Raw genomic sequence first — 19,769 nt, forward strand, 5'->3', positions numbered from 1 at the left:
CACACACGAGTGCGCTTATGCACAGAGTCACACCCCACACACACTTGCAGCACACACACTGTTTGTCACCACCTCATCTCTCTCTATTACACACTCACTCACACAATTTGTGTCGCCCTACTAAAATCTGTCAGCGAGTGTGCATGGGGTTCACATCCTTCACACGTGCCAAAGAGAGAGTGGCTAAATTTGGAGAGCATTCACCCCCCTTTCGTCTGACTTTTTAGAAGTCGTTTAGGCAAAGTTATTAATGGAATAGCAAAAACATGCATTCTCCTTCGCTCTCCACCTGAAGGGTAAACAACAAACAAAATATATGAAGTTCTTTGTGCCGAAAAAGTTAATATATGTTTAAAATATTTAATTCAAACTGGCAGGGAAGACACAAATTTGATAATTTTGTTAAATCTCTTTAAAGGATAACTAAACCCTAAACCAACTTTTTTTAGTTAATGATCTGTAAGAATGGGACTTTATTAGTACTGTTCATTGATTCGAGTAACTTTTTTTGACATTTGTGCATAAAGTGTTTTAATTCTACAATATATGGTGTAAAAACGTCTGTGTAAAAAGTTCTGCCCTCTTCAGGTTGAACGGTGGCTACTGCAGTTGAATTTTCCTATTGGATGTTTGGGGTGATTCTTGACGTAAGGGTGGTTGGTGACGTAGGCAGGTTCCATACAAAGAGTTGTGTCTCAGGTGCACGCCCCCCTCCGCTGGGCTCTGCCCACTTTTCCAGCATTTTTCAAATATTGCCAGTGGGTGGAGTCAGGCTCTGACCAGGGGTTTTGTTACCCTTTAAAAAAAAACGACGAAAGCTGGTTTGCTGGTTTTAAGTGGTCTGTTCCTTGGTTTTAAAGAGTTTTTAACACTTTTCTCTAAACATAGGCTTGTCCAGGTTGGGAATCCAGCAAATCAGTTTAAATGGTTAAAGCAATAAATGCGTTTATTATTATCACTTTAAAAAATGACCACCTCTCTCCACCTGAAGGGTAAGCAAACAAAAATAGTTCTGTGTGCCAAAAAAAGTAATATATTTAAAATATCTCATTCAAACAAGCACAGTTTGTTTCATGACTTACTTTTGTGTTAAATCTCTGAAACTTAAATCTTAAACTAACCAAATCTGGTTTGCTAGTCGTATCCACTCTGTTGGCTGGTTTAGAAGGGTTTGGAGCTAGATCAGCTAAATACCGGCATGTTCAGGATGGAAGACCATCTTAATCCAGTCCACTTAAGTCCACCAAACCAACTTGGAACGGATAAAGCGTTTTTATTTGTCATTTCCATAACATATGTCAAATCAGTAATAAAATCTGACATCAACTGCCATAATCATGCTAAAACACATTCTAGAGTAAACAAACAGGTGATTTGCTCCTGAAGATATAGGCCTGGTTTCAGAATAAGCTAGGATTAGGCCTTAGTTCAATTAGGACATTTAAGGTAGCTTTTTTTAAATGTGCCCTAGAAAAAAATCATTAATGGTATGCAACATTATATGTTAGTGCAAGTTGGTTTCTGTTAAAACAGCTCAAACATGCATTTTAGTCTGAAACTAGTTAAGCCTGGTCTAGATAGGCTTTTAGATTTATAATCATGCCACTTTATTATCAAAACTCTTTTTTTATATTTTTGTATTAAAAATCCACTAAGTCCAAAACTCTAAAGGGGATGATATTTCTTTCACACAGTAATTTCCACCTCTTTCCACCTGAAGGGTAAACAAACAAAAAATTTGTGCTGAAAATCCCTTAATATATTTAATATGAACAGACGGTGATTCGGTGAAGACGTATATTAGCAAATTTTGTGTTAAATTAAAGAATGATTGTTTTGGGAGATCTGTAGCTGTGTATATAGACAGTGGTACTATTAGTGGGAGTGTGCTGTCAGATTATCCCAGCATGTGAATTGATTATTAGCTTTGACAAGGAGAACTACGTCCCAGTTATGTCAGGCCCAACAAAACTCTTAGTAAAGAACATCCCTTTTAACATGTCAAATGCGGGGCTTATTCACCACATAGTCACACACATACGGGGTCGTTCACACACAGCTTTAGACCCAATTTTGCAGGGTCAGAAGAGCAGAAAAACACTCACAAATGTTTCATCTTTTGCTAATATTGTTCGAGAGTCTACTGCCATTTCCACTTTTTTAATCCGTTCTGATTTTTCTTCAAGCTGATTTCTGTCCTTTTTCCCATTTCCACATCTCTCTGTTGTATACAGACACTCACTCTCTCACACACACACACACACACGCACACACGCACACGCACACGCACACACACACACACACAAACACACACACATACACACACATTCACTCTTTCTCTCTTTCCGTAAGCACCACTGATGTAGAATGAGCCTTTCTGTTTTGCTGGGGGCCGTTAATGCTGAGCATGACAGGTTGTCACGGTGCATTTGATAGAAGCCCTGCGAAACATACACGTACGAGATAGATACACTTCAAGAGTTGAAAAAGACTTCATAAGCTCATCACACCCACTAAAAAAACAACAACAATATGATTATGTATGTATGATCTTCCAGACATGTGGAATAAAATTGTACAGCTTCATACACAAACCCAATCAGGAGCGGTGACACACGGCACTATAAAACCGGCAAGGGTTTGCAAGCTTTTTAATTACCATTATGTGTAACTTCATAATTACGACTACTCCGTCTCATAATATTTCCGCATTTGCATATTCTGTCTGTTTGTTTAGTCGCAATTAAACTTTGCCCCAGTTCTGATGATTAATTGCATATTTATGGTGTCATTCGCTTCTCACCTTAATAACAATGTTTTAACGCAGCGTTTAGTGCTCACCTGAGGCAAGGGGAGGTATTGTGACTGCTGGGCGTCTGATGGAAGTCTGAAATAATGAACATCAGTGGCAGCCTGCAAGGACGGAGCTGTCAGAATCCATGAACACACAGTCCTCTGAGCACCTGGGCAGAAGAACTCTGAAACAGCTCTACCTGTGAGTCAGGTGCCCGCAGAGAGGACGGGTCAGGATTAGAGCAACTCTGCACCAATAAACACAGACTTTCATTTTTCCTCTTGCTTGCACTTTCTATATACGTCTCTCTCTGTCTCATATGGAAGCTGTTTCTGTCTCAGAGTAAAGAATTAAGATACAAAAGTAATTGTGAATTTAAATCTCACAATTGTGATTATAAATCCTTATATCTCAAAACTGCAACTTTATATATCACAATTGTGACTTTTCTTCCCATTTGCGACTTTATAGTCTCACAGTTGTGGCGATATATCGTGCCCGACATTATCTAACAATGGCAACAAAGTGCCAAAAGTATTGAATTTAATCACTTCCATGGCCACAGTTGTATAAAATCTAGCACCTAGGCATGCACACTGCTTCTACAAACATTTTTGAAAGAATGGGTTGCTTTCAGGAGCTCAGAGAATTCAAGCATGGTACCGTGATAGGTTGCCAACTGTGCAATAAGTCCATACATGAAATGTCCTCACTACTAAATAGAGATGTTAACGATTAATCGATGATCGATTAATTGACGATAACACATTCTATAAAACGTAACAATCGTCGATTAAGCAGGTTCATGCGCGTACATGATGCTCAACCATGACACATGAAAAGCAAGCGTGCCAGAGTTATGTTTGGGACCATTTTACACCTTGGCTATAAGTTTGCCTGTGCATTCGCAGCCTTTTGTTTTGTGCAAATGTAGGGTTGTAATATTGTATTTATTTTGTGTAGGCCTATCTATTTTTGATTTATTTCATATAGGATGCATTAACGCAACAAGAATTAACGCTGTAGTAAAGCGTACGGTGATCACCAGCTTCAGCGTGCGCAGCTCAAACGCCAATACACGACTAATAATGAATATGATTGGGACTGTCATATTACATAACATTATAAAGAGAACAATATTGTAATAAAACATTGTGAATTATTTGGGTTTAGTTGCATCCACAACATGAGTCATTCTGAATGGCACGTAACTAAGTTCACTTGTGCATTAGCGTCATTTTGTGCAGATATAATTTGTAATATGTTTATTTTGTATCTGAATAATCTCATACAGGATGCATTTCTTTGAGTTAAATAACGCGCTAGCAACGTACTCCAGTTTACAGGTGTTCATTCAGCACGCAGCTCAAACACCAATGCATGGCTAATAATAATATATTACATAACATGAGAACACCGTTTTATTAAATCGATGTGAATTCATTAGGTTTAGTTGCCGTTCTCATTGCATTGTTCCAGGAAGAGCGCGTCCACAACACATTCGGACAAGCACGCATCTGAGGCGGCGTTGGTGACACGTTGTATTAGTCGTTATATTTGACTAATAAATAAGTAATTTAATTAAATTACCAACCACATCGAAACATTTTACAATCCCACTAGCCCTTTATTTAGATTAAAAACCCTCTCATTCATTTGGTGAGGAACATAGAGTTTTGAGCAGCATTAGCATTTGCTGTTGATGACACTGGAGCAGACGCATATTGCAGTATTAAGGCTGACGATTAATCGATTTATTGATTGTTAATTTAAACGACGATTAATCATGGGAATTTGTGAAAATTGACTACTAAATATTCCACGGTCAACTGTTAGTGGTATTATAAAGTGGAAGCAATTGGGAACAACAGCAACTCGGCAACAAAGTGGTAGGCCACGTGAAATCACAGAACGGGGTTAGCGCATGCTGAGGCGCACAATGCTCAGAAGTTGCCAACTTTCTGCAAGGTCAATAGCTACAGACCTCCAAACTTCATGTGGCCTTCAGATTAGCTCAAGAACAGTGAGTAGAGAGCTTCATGGAATGGGTTTCCATGGCCGAGCAGCTGCATCCAAGCCTTACGTCACCAAGTGCAATGCAAAGCGTTGGATTCAGCCCCAACTGGACTCTAGAGCAGTGAAGACGTCTTCTCTGGAGTGATGAATCACATTTCTCTGTCAGGCAATCCGATGGACCAGTCTGGGTTTGGCGGTTGTCAGGAGAACGGTATTTGCGTGACTGCATTTTGCCAAGTGTAAAGTTTGCTGGAGGGGGGATTATGGTGTGGGGTTGTTTTTCAGGGATTGGGCTTGGCCCCTTAGTTCCAGTGAAAGGAACTCTTAATGCTTCAGCATACCAAGGCATTTTGGACAATTTCATGCTCCCAACTTTGTGGGAACTGTTTAGGGATGGACCCTTTCTGTTCCAAAATGACTGCACACCAGTGCACAAAACAAGGTCCATAAAGACATGGATGAGCAGAGTCCTGACCTCAACCCTTACAAATGTGCTTCTAGAAGAATAGTCAAAAATTCCTATAAACACACTCCTTGTGGAAAGCCTTCCCAGAAGAGTTGAAGCTGTTATTTCTGCAAAGGGGCAAAACAAATTAAATGGCCAACTCCATATTAAACCCTACGGATTAAGAATGGGATGTCATTAAAGTTAATGTGCATGTAAATGTAGACATCCCAAAACTTTTGGCAATATATTGCATGTCAAAATTGCACCTTTATTGTAATTGTCACTTTTTATATACATTTTATAGTACAGAGTACTTTTTATAAAGATGAATCTCCTACACAGAGTATCATTAACACTTTGAAAAGCACTAGTGCACTCACTGCAGACAAAAATTACAGTAGGCTCGTCTTGAAAAAGATTTAAAACATTTTATTAAAAGACATTAATGTATTTCTCTGGTGATTTGTTTGCTAAAAAATGCTTTTTGATACACAATCTAAATTAACATATTTCAAATCATATTTTATAATAATAATAACCTCATTGTGTATTCTACTTAATGATGCGGTTTTGCGTTGTAGCTACGAAAAGACACTATCACGCAATGACATCACAATGTACTGTAATTTAGTAACTTTTAGCAAAAAACCAACATACCTTTAGCATTTTCCCCAGAAAATTAGTTGGCAACCGCTCACAATTGCGAATTGTCTTCACAATTGCAAGTATATATCTCACAAATGTGACCTTATGTCTCACAATTGTGACTTTATGTATCACAGTTGTGATTTTTTCTATCTATAATCATGAATTTATCAAATTTTTGTGACCATTTATCTCAGTTGTGACCTTATCACTTTGTCTCACTTTTGTAACTCAATATCTCATAATTGCTACTATTTATCTTGTAATTCAGGTCTTGTATTTCACAATTGCAAATTACATGTTATAATTTGGACTTTATCACAATTGCAACTTAATTGCAATTGTCACTTCATATATCACAATTGTGACTACTGTATCTTCTAAGTGTGACTTTTCTTCACAATTTCAAGTAAATCTCCCAAATGCAACCTTATATATCACAGTTGCGACTTTATCACACTTGCAACTCACAGTTGTGACTTTATATCTTGATTTTAACTTTTTATCTTGTAATTGCAATCTTATTTTTTCACAATTGTGACATTGTATCTTAAAATTGCAACTTGAATTCACATTTGTACGTTAATATCTGACATTTTTGAGTTTTCGAACTTGCAATCTCATAATTGCATCTGTTATTGCATAATTGCATCTGTTATTTTGTATTGCATCTTTTTATCTGTTATTGCAAACTTATATTTCAGTTGCTCCTTTATATATCACTTTAATTTTATTTATTTGCAAGGACAGTGCATATTAACATGACAGTTCAAAGATATGCCAGAGTTAGCCAAAAGGTCAGTTTTCATCTGTAGTCCTAGGCCCGATGTACAGTAGGCACCCTGGAAATAGGTAATAAGTAAAACAAGTTTGTAACTTAATCTCAGAATCTTAATCTCTTAATCTCTATCGCACAAATGTTGTGACTTTTTTTCTCATAATTGTGTCTGCATATCTCAAAATGGGATTTTTTTGGACCAAAAATATTGATGATTCATCCTGTAGAATGAGAATGTTTCTGCCCATTCACAGCTGACTAGCAAACAACATATTACCTATTACCTATTCAACTAACCTAACCTACTGCCTTTCAATATGTCCCACCCACACATCCTGTGAAAATAGGAAACAAGTAAATTCAGAAAAGAAAACTGCACTTGTCAAACAAATTCACAGGGTTTTAAGTAGGTTAGCAGCAGGCATCAAAACAGTTGATTTTACATAGCATAATTTATGTGTTGAGAATTTTCTGAGCCTATAAATATTCACAGATTGTTTGGTGAATTTGTTGAGAGCTGTGGACAGTTTGTCAGCATAATCGGCCAAACCATGCACTTGTCTTAACACCACAGCTGAGTCAAGTGTTCCATCAAGAAGAACACACGCTCACAAGCTAACTTCGAGAAAAAGATGAGGGCTCTCAGTTCTATTCATTAAGAGTGGAGAGCTTTGGCAGGGTCGTGATTGAGAGGCCTTACGCTGCTCTTTCAATCTCTAATCAAGCCACACTTCTTTTTCCGAGTAAAACACTGACTAATGGAGACTAACGACGCTCCATTCCTTCTGAGGTCGGTCTTCTCTGACCCTCAGACAGGGACCTGATCTCGGATTCCCGTTAATTACACCCCAGGTTCATTAAAGCTGCGCTCCTCGTCCTCTGACCTTATCTGGCTTTATTGCAACCGTTACCTGTGCCTACTCAAAAAAGAAAACACAGCTGGTCCTTCCACACCAAGAGCCCAGCAAAGGCCCTATTTAATCAACAAGGTCATTAACAGACAGTTTCTCTGCGCAGGTAAAGTAAAACTTCATTCAAAGTAAAAGAGAGTGGCTGGAGTGGATTTGAAGAGCGAGTTCATTCTTCACTTCGATGACGTGCAGGACAGCAGGGGGAGGGGGAAGATGGCCATTCTCTGCACTGATGTATTGATCCGGACCCGGCGCTGTGAATTAACACCTGCTAGAAAAGCATGAGAATTTAAAGTGTAATTGCTTAGCGCTCTTAATCTCCGCTGGAAGTGATCGATTGAGTGACGTTGGGAAAATGCAGTGTGCTGCCGAATCCATCCAGGAGACCCTGGTGCTGTCATATAAAATTTGAATCTAGATGAGCGCAGATTGTTTACAGAAAATTTTTACACTTTTAGATGATGTAGTTGCAGTTATTTTTTATGGGTGTAACACATTACATTAGGGACTATTTTACACATTGCTATTACTAATTAATTGGAGTCAAGTAAAGTCAAACTTTATTTATAGAGTACAATTTTACACAACTAGTTGATCCATAGTGCTTTACAGTGAGAAATATAATGAGAATTTAAAAGGAAGAGAAAAAGATTAAAAACACAGTATTTAAACTATAATTAATTATATTAACAATAATCGTGTGTAAATGAACACAAAATAATTGCACATTTAATACATAGACAAGACAAGACTTAAGTAAACAGTAACATGAGCGTAAATGTCAATGTGTTGTTAATGCATTTATTGTATATTATAATAATATCATATATTTAAGTTTATTATTATAAAATTATTAATAAATAAGCTTTTTTGACATGTTTTTTATTCTAAGAATAAAATGTGCTTTAAATACAAAAAAATTGTTGCATTTAAAATCCATTTTTTTATTATTTCACATCTTCAATGAAACCATATAATCACCAGTTGTGTTGTAAATAAGCTTTATTAATTTTGAAAAACTTTATTATTAATTTATGTATGTATTATTATACATTTGTATACAGGTCCTTCTAAAAAAATTAGCATATTGTGATAAAGTTCATTATTTTCCATAATGTAATGAAAAAAATTAAACTTTCATATATTTTAGATTCATTGCACACCAACTGAAATATTTCAGGTCTATAATTGTTTTAATACTGATGATTTTGGCATACAGCTCATAAAAACCCAAAATTCCTATCTCAAAAAATTAGCATATTTCATCCGACCAATAAAAGAAGTGTTTTTAATACAAAAAAAGTCAACCTTCAAATAATTATGTTCAGTTATGCACTCAATACTTGGTCGGGAATCCTTTTGCAGAAATGACTGCTTCAGTGCGGCGTGGCATGGAGGCAATCAGCCTGTGGCACTGCTGAGGTGTTATGGAGGCCCAGGATGCTTCGATAGCGGCCTTAAGCTCATCCAGAGTGTTGGGTCTTGCGTCTCTCAACTTTCTCTTCACAATATCTCACAGATTCTCTATGGGGTTCAGGTCAGGAGAGTTGGCAGGCCAATTGAGCACAGTAATACCATGGTCAGTAAACCATTTACCAGTGGTTTTGGCACTGTGAGCAGGTGCCAGGTCGTGCTGAAAAAAGAAATCTTCATCTCCATAAAGATTTTCAGCAGATGGAAGCATGAAGTGCTCCAAAATCTCCTGATAGCTAGCTGCATTGACCCTGCCCTTGATAAAACACAGTGGACCAACACCAGCAGCTGACATGGCACCCCAGACCATCACTGACTGTGGGTACTTGACACTGGACTTCAGGCATTTTGGCATTTCCTTCTCCCCAGTCTTCCTCCAGACTCTGGCACCTTGATTTCCGAATGACATGCAAAATTTGCTTTCATCCGAAAAAAGTACTTTGGACCACTGAGCAACAGTCCAGTGCTGCTTCTCTTTAGCCCAGGTCAGGCGCTTCTGCCGCTGTTTCTGGTTCAAAAGTGGCTTGACCTGGGGAATGCGGCACCTGTAGCCCATTTCCTGTACACACCTGTGCAAGGTGGCTCTGGATGTTTCTACTCCAGACTCAGTCCACTGCTTCCGCAGGTCCCCCAAGGTCTGGAATTGGTCCTTCTCCACAATCTTCCTCAGGGTCCGGTCACCTCTTCTCGTTGTGCAGCTTTTTTGCCACACTTTTTTCTTCCCACAGACTTCCCACTGAGGTGCCTTGATACAGCACTCTGGGAACAGCCTATTTGTTCAGAAATGTCTTTCTGTCTTACCCTCTTGCCTGAGGGTGTCAATGTTGGCCTTCTGGACAGCAGTCAGGTCGGCAGTCTTACCCATGATTGCGGTTTTGAGTAATGAAACAGGCTGGGAGTTTTTAAAAGCCTCAGGAATCTTTTGCAGGTGTTTAGAGTTAATTAGTTGATTCAGATGATTAGGTTAATAGCTCGTTTAGAGACCCTTTCCATGATATGCTAATTTTTTGAGATAGGAATTTTGGGTTTTCATGAGCTGTATGCCAAAATCATCAGTATTAAAACAATAAAAGACCTGAAATATTTCAGTTGGTGTGCAATGAATCTAAAATATATGAAAGTTTAATTTTTATCGTTACATTATGGAAAATAATGAACTTTATCACAATATGCTATTTTTTTGAGAACGACCTGTATGTCATACATTTAAGTGTATTGGTTCATATAAAATATTGAAAAATATTATTATTATTTATTGCTGATTTATTTATTTAGATATTCCTGATGTCTAGGCAAATATAATTATATGAGAAAATTTTGCATTTAAAATGTACTTAAAATGTCAGATGTTTTTTTCAGTGACACTATGTAACCATGCAATGCTATTTCTCATTATGGTTCCTCAAGGTGCTTCCTTACACAGATGACTGACAGATACTATGTCACTCTCTCTTTTGTTTTGAATAAGCATGTGTATGTGTGTGTAAGTGTCACCTCTGCATCAGTGATGGACAACTAAGTGTGATGTTAATGACAGACCCTTTTGACAGCTTGTTTTATTTAATGCCAGACGACGAGCAGCATTGGCTGATACCTGACAGTGCTGCCAAACTGCGGGGTCACAGATCTACAAGCACGCCAAAAGGTCCACACCTGCTCCCAATCATACAGCTCTTAGGATAATTGAAAACCTTCACAAAATGCAACCACAAACTGGAAAAAATTATCTTAAAGAGTCAGCCTCTACGTAAACTTACTGCTTGGCAGCGACTCTAAGAAGACAGATGACCAGGAAAATGTGACCTGGGCCCCACGGGTCCTGCTCTGCTCCAATAATCCACTTTTTCTTGCCCTCTCCTGGGAGGAAACACTATCCTGCTGAGGCTACGGTGGCAAAAAAAGTTGCTGAAATTGTGACTTTGTGGTGGCTGGGAGGATCCAGAAGAGGGCAAGATGCTGGAGGAGACCATATAAGGATCAAAGCCCGGTGAGAAAGGCCTGGCTTCCCGGCTGAGAAGGTCACCTGAACGGGCTCTGGCCTGAATCCAGACAGATAAAAGTCTGAGAGCAAAAGCACTGACCCTAGTGTCCTCTCTAGTGAGCTCTTTTCTGCTCGCCAAGTTTGCAATGGAAAGAGAGAGAGAGCGAGCCATCTGTCAGATGGGTCAAACGCTGGTGCGGCAGACATCAGACCATTTGTCTCACTTTGACTCTGCTTTATCCACACATTTAAAGACTGGCAGTAAATGCAGAAAGTATGTTCTGGAGTATTCCAGAATTTGGAGAAATACGCTATGTGTTCAGTGATGTTGATTAAGTTCTGTGTAAACTTGTTTTAAGTTTATACAGCAAAAATATATTGTTAACTATTTTTAAATACAGCAATGTAATTCAAAATCATGGAAACTTAGCAAGAGCAAATAGAATAGTACAATTATAAAATGTGTATAGATAAAATGATTTTGAGTTAAATTAAGCAATATTTTATAAAACAGTTCAATACAAAAATAGTTAATACAGAGTAAATTACATTTCAGACAAATGTGGCTAGATAGTTTGTATATTTTAGCAATGGCAGCAAAATTGTTCCAAATTAAGCCACAGCTGAATTAACTTTTGTGAGTAAACAACCCATTAACAAAAATTTATTCAGGAGTGCCACTACTAAATTATCGTTTATGAACAAAACGGTTGAGTAAATGATTCAGTAACTCAATCATAAAATCAGTGGGTCTGTTCCAAAACCCACACTTGTAGTCTTTGCACTTTACCTGTCTACTTATAGTACATGGCATATTTCCAGTATTTGACCCATGTTCAATTGAAGACTGCAAATGTGTGTTGAACTTTTGATCACCCAATGGGACACAGTTACAACATAGTGTTATAAAAATGCAAGTAAACTTTTTACAGAGCTTTATTTACAAATTTGCAATACTTAGCACTTTAAAATAAAATTCTAAATGTTTTTTCAGTAGCAACTTGAAATTTCAAGAGACGACAATTTAATTGTGGTACTTTTAATTAAACTTGATATATTTCAGTTGCAAATGTTTTATAAAAACAAATACTCATTTCTGCACCAGTCACACATCCATGTTTTGGAATTAATAAATTTGATTCAATGACTCTCTCATAAAGACACTCCCTGCATCTTAATTACTAGTATACTATACTATTTAGGATGGATAGTACGCAAAGTAGGTCGTACTCTCTTACTTGTTTCCTTCGTTTAATGTACTGTATTAATGTCTTTGAATGAATTGGTTGAATGAACGATTCAAATTCATTTTGTTGTAAATTTACATAACATATCAATGTAAACTGCAGAAAGAGTCTCAGCCAATCTAATCCGAAGGACGAGAACTACCGTCTCGGATTACGACTGTAACCATTGTTCCCTGAGAAGGGAATGAGACACTGTGTCAACTACGAAACTTTGGGGAACGCCCTTAGCGTAACACATCTGAAGTATGAATGAAACTAATCCTGATTGGTGCTGCGTCATGACGTAACGTGATGGCATACACGGAAGCAACAAAGGGATGCCGGCAGACAGAAGAGTTAGTTTCTGCGATGAAGCAAGTCACTCCCAGGCAGGGGAAGGCATGGTGGAGGGACGCAGTGTCTCGTTCTCTTCTCAGGGAACAAGGGTTACAGTCGTAACCTGAAACATTCCCTTTCGAGGGAACTCAAACTGCGTTGTCTACGACACTTGGTAACGAGTACCTACTATGCCACAACAAGCCCTGCCTGTCCCATTGTGAAGCTGCGCACAGGCACACTTAGGAAGAGAGCACTAGAGTGTGGCGTAGAAGGAATGTCCAGGCTATAGAATCTGATAAAAGTATAAGAGGTGGCCCATTCTGCAGCATTGCACACTACTTGGATCGGGGCCCCTGAAAGGAGGGCTCTAGAGGACGCCATGCCTCTGGTTGAATGAGCCCTCACGGCCAAAGGTGAAGGCAAGGTGCGCACCTGATAGACCATAGAGCTAGCCTGAATGACCCAGTTACTGATGGTCTGTTTGGATGCGGGAAGCCCCTTCTTTGGCGACCCGAAGCACACCAGCAACTGGTCTGTCTTCCGCCATGAAGAAGACCTCTGGACATAAATCTTGAGAGCTCTGACAGGTCAGAGCGAATTAAGTCTTTCTTCATCCGCCGTCACGTGAGGTGGAGGATGAAAGCCTGCAGAACCGTAGGCCGTGCCACATTAGATGGCTCTTTAGGCACATAGCCCGGCCTGGGATGCAAGATAGCTTTAATGTCGCCTGGAGCAAACTCCAGGCACCCATGGGATATAGAGAGCACCTGAAGATATCCTACTCTCCTCAGAGAAGTAATGGCTAATAAAAAAGCTACCTTGAGGGAAGGTTCTTTGCCTCAGCCAACTCCAGAGGTTCAAAGGGGGCCAAGACCAGCCCTTCGAGAACCACTGCCAGGTCCCATGTGGGATTTCTGGTACGAGCCGCAGGTCTCATCCTCCAAGTCCCACGGAGGAAACGTATTACCAGCTGGTGTCTCCCCAGAGGCCCATCACCCAGTGGAGCATGGAAAGCTGCAATGGCAGCCACGTACACCTTGAGTGTGGATGGGGTAAGATCAGCCCAGAGGCGATCTTGGAGGAGCTCCAGCACTGGAGCCAACCGGGCTCTCTACACCAAGTGGAAACACATTCCACTTTAGGCCGTACAATCTCCTCGTGGAAGGAGCTCTGTAACTGAGTATGATCTCAACCACTCCAGCCGACAGGCCAGCCTCTAGGTACTGAGCCCCCTCAGGGGCCTGTCCCAAAGTATCCACTTGCTGGTCGATGGTGAACATTGAGCCCCCAGCCTGTGGAAGCAAATCCTCAGAGGGATCTGCCAATGCTGGCCTGCCAGGAGAGCTATGATGTCAGAAAACCATATCCGGGCCGGCCAGTAAGGGGCAACTAGAAGTACGCTGATCCCATCTTTACGGAACCTCTCCCGGGCGATCACCCGGGAGCAGAGTGACTGGGGAAAAAGCATACAGGGGGAGCCTCGGCCACATCTGTATCATGGCATCCAACCCCAATGGGGCTGGATGGGTGAGAGAAAACCACAGTGGACAGTGGGATGTCCCTCGAGACGTGAACAAATCCACTTCCACTGGGCCGAACCTCTCATATATAGAATTCCCCTCCTCAGTGTGAAGTCTCAATTCACTTGGCCTCAGGATTCACCCCTGCATCAGAATTCACCCCTGCCTCAACAGGATGTCTGCTCTCTGATTCTGGTCCCTGGGACGTGCATTGCTCTGAGATAACAGCCTGAAAATGTTTTTCTGTGATGGCTTGGCCTAATTTTATCCGGGTCACCATGGCCAGGATGGACTCGATCCGTGCAGGAGACAATTGTGCCCGCATTGTGACCGAGTCCCACACCACTCCCAGGAACATGTTTTTTTTTATCTTCTTTTTTTTTTCGTGTTGAGTCTGAACCCCTAGGATCTGGATGTAGGCAAGGACGACATGTCGATGCCGAACTGCCAGCTCTTGTGCACTGGGCCAAAATCAGCCAGTCGTTGAATTATTTGAGCAGCCTGATGCCCTGAAGCCTCAGCGGTGCTAGAGCTGCATTCATGCATTTGGTAAATGTGCCAGGGGAGAGAGCTAGTCCGAACAGAAGAACCCGATATTGGTACGCTTCGCCCCCGAAAGCGAACCTCAGGAACTTCATGTGAGATGGAAGGATGGATATGTGAAAGTATGCATCCCTTAGATCTATCGTGACAAACCAATCCTCAGATTTGATCTGACTCACGATGTAGCAATAGTGAGCATCTTGAACCTGAATCTCCTCAGAGACTGATTCAAATGCCTAAGATCTAACCTTCCAAACTTCTTGGGAATTATGAAGTAGCGGCTGTAGAACCCAGACTCCCTGTCCAACGAAGGAACACGCTCTATGGCCTCCTTTGCCAGCAGAGAGTTTATTTCCTGTTCCAATTTGCTTGGCACTGGATACAAACATTGATTTCCTGAGGGCTCCGCAGAGGAGCGATTCTCGCTCATTACTCCACGGGGGGGACAGCCCAACTATTTTCGTCTCGTTTTTACCAGCAGGGAAAATAAAATAAAAAACCTACGTGCTGCCTCGGCAAACGCAAGATCCGAGCCACTTTAGATTGTGTATTGCAATGCAGACTTTTAATCTACACGCTACCTCGGCAACGCGAGATCCCAGCCACAGAATCTTTATTAAAAGAGTAGACCCTATATTATAGACCCTATAGTAGATTCTATATTGCAATGCAGACCTTTATTTTGGACAATTCTTATGGGACAAACAACACCAAATAAAACAGACAGTTTGACACAAAGCGATTGCTGAAGAGCAAAAGGCTTACTCTGTTGTGTGCCGGCATCCCTTTGTCGCTTCCGTGTATGCCAAAGTTTTAATCTGGCCTTCAGTGTTTTCATCATTGCTCTCTTCCATGGAATTGATTTATTTTTCTCTCTTTTTTGGTTTTTGCCTTTTGCAGGTATTACTTCAGTATTTTAAATCCTTCACAGCCTGGTAATGAAAAAGCGGCTTGTTGGTTCCTCTCGCTTTCCAAGCTCAGGAACATTACATCATTTTAGATGTAAATCCTTCTAAATATCTGCTTTTAAAAGACATATAAAATTTTGTGTAGAGAGTGTCATTCTGCGTTTCAGATATTTTTCACAGTATAATCAAGTTTGACCATTCAAGTGGGTGTTTCCATTTGTTTTTCCATGAAACATGCCATGTATTTTGAAGATGGACTAGGGCAACAAAACTAATATATCATACCTTCCGTGTATGACTGACTGTTGGTCCTGCGTAATGCAACACAATTGCCATGTATCTGAAACCTTGATAGAACGTGGATACACCTCTGCTGACCATTAATTGCGAAAACCAATAAGATGGTTCACAGTAAAAACTGAGCTGTACAGAAAAGTGGCAGGTAAAAGAACAGGAAGAGTCTGTGGTAATCACTCTCCATCCTGTTCAGACCAGAGGGAGTTTAGTGTTTAATGAACCTTGGGCTAGTGTGTGCACCACACATGATAGTGAGGAATTATGGGACAGATAACGCAGTCGGGTTTGGAAATCTGTGGTAGCTATTAGGCTCATATCTACAGTAGGTGGCATATTAGTTAAGTGTGTGTGTGTGTGTGTGTGTGTGTGTGTGTGTGTGTGTGTGTGTGTGTGTGTGTGTGTGTGTGTGTGTGTGTGTGTGTGTGCGTGCGTGCGTGCGTGCGTGCGTGCGTGCGTGCGTGCGTGCGTGCGTGCGTGCGTGTGTGTGGGCGTCATTGGTTACAAGGTAGTTTGTGACGTCAGAAACACCAGCAATTTCAAATCGTGTTTTGGGGACTGCATTTGGTTCACTGCAATTTTAAGGAGAAAATAAAAATGAAAATAAGGGGGCGGGCTGTGTTCATTCATAAAATTTACCGACATGTATATGTGTGCACTATCGGGAGTTTACCCCGCTGCTGCTTACTTTTTCTCAAAGAAGAAAAGAAAAAAGAAAAAAAGACTGCAATAAAAAATCGAGTGGCTGAGACAATGCATAGATTAAGAGTACATATTGTATTGCAAGCTATGAATTTATGATTATTTCATTGTATGTTGAAACTATTTTAATATAGTTCAGCCTTTCATCCAGACTATGTTGACTTGTCTGGTTGATCTTTTACTATGTTTAATTTTGAAGAATTAAATAAGTTGGCTGCATTTAATTGAGGAATTAGATGATGAATGCTTATCTGACTTTCAGTTAGACAGATGTATAAGTTCAGCCTTTCATCCAGATTGTTTTGACTTGTCTGGTTGATCTTTTACTGCATTTAAGTTGGCTACATTCAATTTTGAGGAAATAAATGGTATATTACGGTGCTGCAGTAGTCCACCTCCGAGGAGATGTATGTTCTGAGCATTGGGTTAAGGGAAATTGAAGATTCGCCATCTCAATCCCCCGCGAGTTTTTGGAATTTATAACCCATGTCAGGGCCTTCCAGTCTTTCCCAATCTCCACTAATAAAATTCGAGATCGCAGATCGTTTGAAATAAAATTCAAACCCTTTCAGCTCGTTTTTTTTTTCAGTTCTCAATATATATTTTAATAAAGGGGGCTGAAAGAGCTTGGGTATGGGTTGATGCCAAAGGCTTGCGAGCTATCAGTCCTGTCACGGCTTAGGCTCACCTTAAGGCTCGGCATCACCCTCCAGGCCGGTTAGAACTACTATTGCGCTGGTGGGTAAGGCATAAATGGGGGGCTGCTGGGCGGAGCAGCCCCAGCCATTAACAAACTTCTTGTACAGGATAAAGTGTCGTTTCCCGTGCTCCCCCTCAGAAAGATTGGGGACCGGGATGGCATTCTCAACCGAAGCCTTTGAAGCATAAGATGGATCTAAAGACCGTTGTTCCTGTGAAAAATGCTTTGGCCAAAGAAAGGTCCTGACGCCACTGGTGTCAGACCTCTGAGGGCTGCCCTGGCCAGGGTGGAGTAGTGTACTCCTCATTATACGGTGCCCGACCCACCTCGGTGCCCTCAGGGGGCCGTTCTGCCAACCCTACCACCCTGCGCCTCAAGGCGCAGCGGTCTCCAGCGAGCACACGGCTCGGTGTCACTACGGCGCTGCATCAAACTCACACCCTCTGAGAGGAGTTCAAAAACAGTCAGTTCGGTTGTTTCCTGCCAGTTTGCTTCAGGTCGCCGAAGTGGCTGTTCCAATTACACCAGAGGCCAGTCTCAAGAGGCTGGTACCCTTAATATACTAACTGACAGAATGGAAGAATCTCCCAAATATATCTCAAGGGGTCCTGCAGATCATAGAGAAAGGCTACAGAATCCAGTTTGGTTCTCGTCCGCCACGTTACAACGGGGTGTTGCTCATGTTAGTGCATCCCGAGCAGGCTCTGGTAATGGAGCAAGAAGTGAAAACTCTATTAGCAAAGGACTATTTGTCACGATAGATCTAAAAGATGCATACTTCCATGTCTCCATCCTCCCTAAACACAGGAAGTTCCTGAGTTTTTCTTTCGGGGGCAAAGAATAGCAATACTTGGTGCTTCCATTCGGTCTAGCTCTATCACCCCGCACGTGCACCAAATGCGTAGATGCAGCTCCGGCCCTGCTCAGGCTGCAGGTAGTCTATGAACTACATAGACGATTGGCTGATTCTAGCGGAGTCAGAGCAGTTGGCGGTTCAGCATTGAGATGTCATCCTCACACAAATGCAGAAATTGGGGTTGAGACTCAGTGCCAAGAAGAGTGTGTTTTCTCCACTACAGAGAACCACTTTCCTTGGTGTGGTTTGGGATTCAGTCACGATGCGAGCCGTTCTATCACCCGCTTGTGTAGCTGCTATCCTCACAGCCATGAAAGAGTTAAAGCTTGGCCAGTCACAAGGGAGAAAGCCTGCATTAAGGTCAAATTCCAGTAACTGGATAAAACGTCTCAGGTTACGGCTGTAACCCTAGTTCCCTGAGAAGGTGACCAAATGCTGTGTCATTTTGACATACTCCTTCCATTCCTGTGATCGACTTGCTTCGGCTAAATCTAAGCTGACGCCAGTCAGACCGGATGTGTAGGTAAGTCGTGATGTCACCCGCCCGTGACTTTCACTCTCGCCATTGGACTAGTTGACACAAGTGCTTCAGACACAATCACAAAACACAATCGTCAGCAACACAGCGTCTCGTTACATTCTCAGGGAACTAGGGTTATAGTTTTAACCTTAGACGTTTTATCCAGTTACTGGAACTTTAACTTAACGCAGGCTTTCCCCCTTGTATATCTATAGGCTACCGAAAGTGTAAGCTGTGTATTGCGGGCCTTCTAAGAGAAGTGAGAAAAGTAGATTGAGGATTTCACAAAAACTGAAAATCTGCCGTTAATATCTGTAGGATGTAAAGCAGTGAGCTAAGAGTATGTTTGTGAGGAGAAAGGAGTCAGCCTGTGCTTGGATTTAGCTGAAGCTATGAGTGAGGATTGCGCTAAGACTTTGTATTGATTCATTTTTACCTTTTAACCTTGGTGAGAGACAGCAAAGATAATGTACAGAATATTGAAATCTGGACTTTTAACCTTCAAATCCCTAACAATTTACCTCAGAAAATCCTCTTCGCTGCAGCAAGAACAAGAACAGTTGACAGTCGAAAGAGGATTTGTTGGTGGACAGACTTAAAGGGATAGTTCACCCAAAAATTTAAGAAAGTGTGTCCATAAAATGGAAGTAAATGGTTACCAAAACTATTGGTTACCACATTCTTCAAAATATCTTCTTGTGTGTGTGTGTGTGTGCGTGTGTGTGTTTGTGTGTGTGTGTGTGTGTGTGTGTGTGTGTGTGTGTGTGTGTGTGTGTGTGTGTGTGTGTGTGTGTGTGTGTGTGTGTGTGTGTGTGTGTGTGTGTGTGTGTGTGTGTGTGTGTGTGTGTGTGTGTGTGTGTGTGTGTGTGCATATTTGTATGACCAGTGCAGAAAAAGGAATGTTTTGAAACTCATAGTCTAAAAAAAATATCCTTACCTTAATACTGTTTCATTAAAAAAAATACAGTAATTGAAATGATGTCCCACTGTAATGTTAGTGCATTGGTTTGAAATAGAAGCTACACTGAAACTGTAATAAACATTTTTAGAGCTTATTTCGTCAAGGGAAAACATGGTGACTGGAAGCAGCCTCCATTTCTGTCGTCGCCACATTT

At 40.8% G+C, this 19,769-nt stretch overlaps 1 protein-coding gene across 3 annotated transcripts in view; it reads left to right on the forward strand.

Moving 5' to 3' along the window:
* The window catches only part of tafa1b (TAFA chemokine like family member 1b), a 191,349-nt gene that overhangs the window by 147,224 nt on the left and 24,356 nt on the right, over positions 1-19,769 (forward strand). The gene's annotated exons all lie outside the window — the stretch shown is intronic.

Source organism: Siphateles boraxobius, unplaced genomic scaffold (assembly GCF_051911475.1).
Source record: "Siphateles boraxobius isolate OS27281-9 unplaced genomic scaffold, OSU_SipBor_1 5, whole genome shotgun sequence".
NCBI classification, from domain to species: Eukaryota; Metazoa; Chordata; class Actinopteri; order Cypriniformes; family Leuciscidae; genus Siphateles; species Siphateles boraxobius.